Raw genomic sequence first — 6030 nt, forward strand, 5'->3', positions numbered from 1 at the left:
TCACCCCGGTGCAGGGAAGCGGCTCGGAGAAGTCACGTCCTGACTTCTCTTAGATACCTGGCAAACATAGCATTTAAAGTTTTGAAAATTGTTTGAAACGTTTTTAAACTTTGAACACGTTGCTTGGTGGGATACCTGAAGAAAAGCACGTGTGAACTGATAATGCTGCACCTTTGTCTCCATATAAACTCATCAGAGCCTATAAAAAAATTTATCAGCCCCAGCTAATGGGGATTGCTTAAGCAAGAGGATCATAGATTGAAGACCTGCCTGGGCATCTTAGTGACATTATGTCAACAAGTATATTTTAAAAAAGAAAATGAAAGAAGAAAGGGGTGGGCGGAGGAAAGGGAAGAGAAAAGGAAAATGAGATAGAGTGTGTGTGTGTGTGTGTGTGTGTGTGTGTGTGTGTGTGTGTGTTCGTGTCCTCCCCACCATGTCAGAGCGAGTCCCGGCTCTCCACATAACTGTGGAGAATGTCCTGTCCATTGGGTAGATCAGAGTAAGGGTTCCATGTTTAGACCTTTGCACTAATCCCATTACCATAAACAACAGCTAAAAAGCCTTCTTAGAATGGTATCTTTAGAATTGTTTTAAAAGAAATTTTAATCCAGAATAGAACATTTTGTTTTTTCAAGGATTATAGCTGTGAAATTTGAAAGGTGGTATTGGGGATTGACCCTGACACCCCCACTGTCTAGGTAAGCACTCTTCTAATGAACCTCATATCCAATCACAAAAGTATCCTTTTGCAAATAACACAAACCAGGTCATTGTGGCCCACTAGATGGCTCAGCAGCTGTAAGTGTTTACCATGAAGGCCTGAATTTGGATGCTGGAATACCAATTGTAATTTCAACACACACACACACAGTAGATAAAGAATGTTTTAAAAGTCTGTCTTTAACTTGATACACAGAATTAAGATATTAATAAAACAGTTGATAGTGCAAAGAATTGGTAAAGTGAAAATAAAGAAATGTATATAACATGAAGCTAAATTCTTTTTTATTTTAATTTTATTAATTTATTCAGATTACAACTCAATTGTTACCCCATCCCTTGTATCCTTCCATTCTTCCCTCCCTCCCACTTTCCTCCTATTCCCCTCTCCTAGATCTAAGGCTGAGGGGGACCTCCTCCCCCACTATATGGTCATAGGCTATCAAGTCTCATCTTGGTAGCCTGTTTAGTCTTTCTTTGAGTGCCATCAGGCCTCCCCACCATGTCAGAATGAGTCCCTGCTCTCCACATAACTGTGGAGAATGTCCTGCCCATTGGGTAGCTCAGAGTAGGGGTTTGATGTTTACTACTTGTATTGTCCTTGGATGGTGCAATAGTTTGACCAGACCCCCCTGGGCCCCGATCCACCCATCATGATGTTCTTCTTGTAGGTTTCCTGGCTCCTCTGGATCCTTCTATTTCCACATCTCCTATATTTCTCTTACCTAGAGTCTCAGTAGGATGTCCTCACATCTATCCCAATCTCCTGGTAAGTGAAGACTTTTGTGGGACATGCATGAAGCTAGATTCTTGTCTGCACTCTAACATACAAGTGGTTGGCAAGCAAAATGTCATTAACTTTGAAATATCAAACGTTACATGAAATAATTGTTTCATATATTTTGTGATTAAATGATGTATTCTCTGTGTGTGCATGCTTGCTCACAGGGTCATCCAGCCTTGGAGCCCATGTGAAGGTCAAAGGGCAATCTCTGGTTTTGGTACTTACCTGCCACCTTGTTTGAGGTGGGGTCTCTCTTTGCTAAAAGCTAATGAATATCCTAGGCTAGGTGGAGCAGGAATTCTCGGGGATGCCACTATGTCTGCCTTTCATATCACCATAGGAACAATATAATTACAAATATTTGCCAACCCCATTTGACTTTTTTTGGGGGGGTATGTTCTAAGTGAAGATTTGAACTTGGTTTGCTGTGATTAAAGGCAAGCACTTTACCCACTGGGCCATCTCTCCAGTTCCTAAAGACTGTATTTAAATAAACGTTGTAAGCAGTGTGCCACTATATCTGATCTTTATTTTAAATTGCTTAACATTATTTAATAAAATGGCAATGCAATGTATTAAAATGTGCATAGTAATGATGATGATATGTTCCTTATTGATGAGTCTCAAGTAATATAGTAATATAAAAATTTTACTCCACTTACATACATGTTAGCTCTGGTAATCTTTTCTTAGATGAAAATGCTAATCTTATATATTCTTATAATTAAGCTAAGTAGGTTTCCAAATGGTAGTCAATGACTTCAGAATGGATAAATAAATATACTGACATTTTCATATTTTTTTCCAAATGATTTTGTCAAAAAAAAAAAAAATCACCTGCGAGTTCCAGAAGTCCCATGTACCAGAGCATTTTCTAGTGCAATGTCTGCTTGTTATTTTCCATCTAGCTGGTAAATGGATTTCTGACTTTATAAAGTTCAAATCTCCAGGGTAATTCAGTCACATGAGGCTCTGCAGAGCAATGTTGGTGTCATGTTTACTTACTGGGTAATAGACCGTCTTCCCTGATCTTGTCTTAGGGAAGGAAATGCACTATGCATAAAATGTCACCCAGTGTACACAGTTGGAGTTGCAGACCTTTAGAACGGCAGAGACACCCTACCTGGATGAGGGGCCATGCCTTTACTAACCGCTACCCAAAGCTGGGTCCGTAGTGTCTGTCACATCCTGATCATCTTCACTGCTCCCTGGGGCGGGGCGGGGAGGAGGGACTAGTTTATTTACAGGCTTGTTAACACTTAGTGTTGGAAAAGTTGCCCCAGAGGGAAAGTAAGTGGCACCACTCAGATGCTCTTCAGCAAGTCTGGAAGACAATATTTCTCTTTTTAAAAAAAGCAACAACAAGAGAAAACTGTGAGGTGGGAGGAAACTCACACCGTAGAGGTGGCACAAGCGAACATCTTTTTGAGAACCACCCTCATCTAAGGAGTGTGTTTCTGCTTAAGTAGCTGCTGAAGTGACTCCTCATCTTTTGAATGTCAAATAAAAACACTTCAATCCCATAGGTTTTGAAAATTGCGTTTGTGCAGCATTCTAGAACTCTCCGGCAAAGTGTGGAAGGGTGAAGCCTGGAGGAGGAGGGTGGGAACCGGCGCTGTCTGAGAAGGGGCACCTTGGTTGAACATTCTGCAGGCTGATGAACTGCTTTGAACTCTTATGAAGGGTTGTTAGTGCTGCTGCTTTGAGAATGTGTTAGAAAGACTTGCCTTTGTATTCTGAGTGGCAGATAGGTTTCCACCTTGTTTAAGATTGTATTTGCAGTGCTATTATTTATGTAGAATTTTTATGCTTTTGTAGCTTCCTCTATTCAATATCGTACAAGAATTAGCCCCGGTTTTATTAAGGTTTTTATGGTTTTACTGCCAACTTGTAAATATTTTACCATATGTTACATTGTGAATTTACCGCATTGTAAAGCAATAAATAAAGAAGCAATTTTGTTTTCTTAATGGCTAATTGTTCCAAGCCATTTGCTTTGTTTTGCTCAGGTGTTATGCTTACGCGGTTTGTTCCTTCCTCATGTAGTTCCTGTTATGAATATTAGTGAGTGTGAGCACTAAGTGGTGATCATCGCTCTGCACTCGTTGGTTAACCATTCATATGGCTACGGAATTATGGGCTATCGCCAGGATGGACTGGTAGAAGAGCTAATTTGACCAGGTCTTGTAAACTCCTTGCTCTTACCATGTGCTACCCAGAGCCTTGAGCCTACCAGTATGAAAGCCGCTAGCAAATGCATCCTTCTGAAACTGTACTAGAACCATAGCAGAAATAAGCCTCTTTTACTTATAACTTACCAGTCCATAATGTTGTAAAAGCAAGAGAGAACTAGTAAAGACTCCACGCCTATGGGTTTGCACCTTGCTTCTTTTTTTTTTTTTTTTGGTTTTTCGAGACAGGGTTTCTCTGTGTAGCCTTGGCCATCTTGGACTCACTTTGTAGACTAGGCTGGCCTCGAACTCACAGCGATCCGCCTGCCTCTGCTTCCCGAGTGCTGGGAATAAAGGCGTGCGCCACCACGCCCGGCTGCACCTTGCTTCTTACACAGTCCTTCACAGATACAAATCTAGTCTTGGACTTGTCAGCTCCACCAATGTGTCAGTGTGCCAACACCACATGTTTCTAACTATAGTTTTAAGCCCTTATCACAGAACTTTTCCATCTGACATGTTTTTCAGGTTTCCATAAATAACATTACAAATAAATCTGAAACACGATGGCAGCGTATCTGCCGCTCATATTACAAAGGGCAGTGTTTCTAATACAGATCCCCCCCCCAAATAATAGATGTGTTCTTATGAACTTCAGAATCGTTAGTCTACAACATACTTAAAATTATGCATATTTTGCTCTTCCAAAGCCAAACAAACATTGAAATATCAGCATAATTGAATGACGAAAGGACAGAGTTAACAATCCCCATGGGGTAGCTATATTCACTTCTGTGATCATTTCGCACTCGAAGTCTTTTTCTACCTTCCTACTTCTTTTCTTCCCTCCCAGAATTTATAAAACAGATCCAAGGTGCGTCATTTCAAGTGTGAATATTTTAAAATACAAATAAAAATTGAAGAATATTTCTTTTTTAAAAATGAGCCATTTCATAAACCATTTTCCACATATTTATTCTGTGTGTTGTACATGAATGTGCATACAGCATGGCATGTGTGTCCTGGCCTACATGCCATGATCTGTAAGTGGAAATCAGAGGACAGTTTGCAGGAGTTGGTTCTCTTCCTCCACCATGTGGGTTCCAGGGATCAAATTCTCCGTATCAGAGTCGATAAGCCAGTACCCATACTGGTTGAGTCATCCTGATGGCCAACACATGTTTCTTATTTGAGTCAAGGTCTGTCTAATTATCTTAGGTCAGCCTCAAACTTAGGCTCTCCCTGCCTCAGTTTCCCCAATGCTGGAATTCCATGTAGTCTGCCTCTGTGCACAGAAATAACTATTTTCAAAACAAAGTTATAGTATCATTTTCACACAGGTGCTTGTGAATTGTCTTTTGGAAGGAATCCTTTTTCCTTCACTGGTCGGGATGGAACTGGGGGGCTCGTACGTGCTAACCATTTGCTCTGTTACGTCCCTGCAGGCGAGCTCTGTTACCCATTATTATCTCATCACTATCATGGCGACTAACTCATGACTCTCCCAATGGCCATAACTTTCCGATTTTAGTTGAGATCATTATCATTGTAGATTAGGTTAGGGAGGATTGATGTCTTCACAGCTGAGTCAGGCCTGTCATTTGTTGAACCCTTTGCACTGTTTTCTGTTGCAGGGGGCCTTTCCCACATGTGCACTCTCCTTTGTCTTACCCTCATGCTTATAGTCTTTGCCATGGCTTTTTTATAAATGATGCCCTTGATCTGATAGCTGTTTTGATTGCTGTGTAACTTTGATTTACATGTGGCAGTTCCACATCTAACAGGTTAGTACAGTTTCTACTTGTCATTTTTAAAAGGTATTTCTTTTGTGTGCAGGAGGTTCAGAGGACAATTCTGGGGAGTTGGTCCTCTGCTTCCACCATGTATGTTTAGCGCATCACGCTTGGCCACAAAGGTTCTTTACCACCTGAGCCAACTGGCCAGCTCCATTTGCATTAAGAAACAAAGCAAAGCAAAAACAACAACAAAAACAAAAACAAAAACAAAAAAAACAGTACCCAAGCTGGGCACAGTGGCATATACCTGTAATCCCAGCACTCAGGGAGACAGAGGCAGGCAGATCTCTGTGAGTTCAAGGCCAACCTGGTCTACATAGCAAATCCAGTACAGCCAAGGCTAACACAAAGAAATCCTGTCTCGAAAACAAAAATGAAAACAAAAACAAACAAAACAATAACAACAACAATTAAAAAAAACAAAACAAACCAGTACCCGATTCTGAGGTGTCCATTAAATTATCTGCAAATATTCATTGCCAGAACTTGCCAGGGACTTTTATCTCTAATTTTAAAACTTTCACTGCCCAGAACCTGCAGCTCTGAGTTGGTTACG

The sequence above is a fragment of the Acomys russatus genome, chromosome 22 (genome assembly GCF_903995435.1).
Source record: "Acomys russatus chromosome 22, mAcoRus1.1, whole genome shotgun sequence".
Classification (NCBI taxonomy): domain Eukaryota; kingdom Metazoa; phylum Chordata; class Mammalia; order Rodentia; family Muridae; genus Acomys; species Acomys russatus.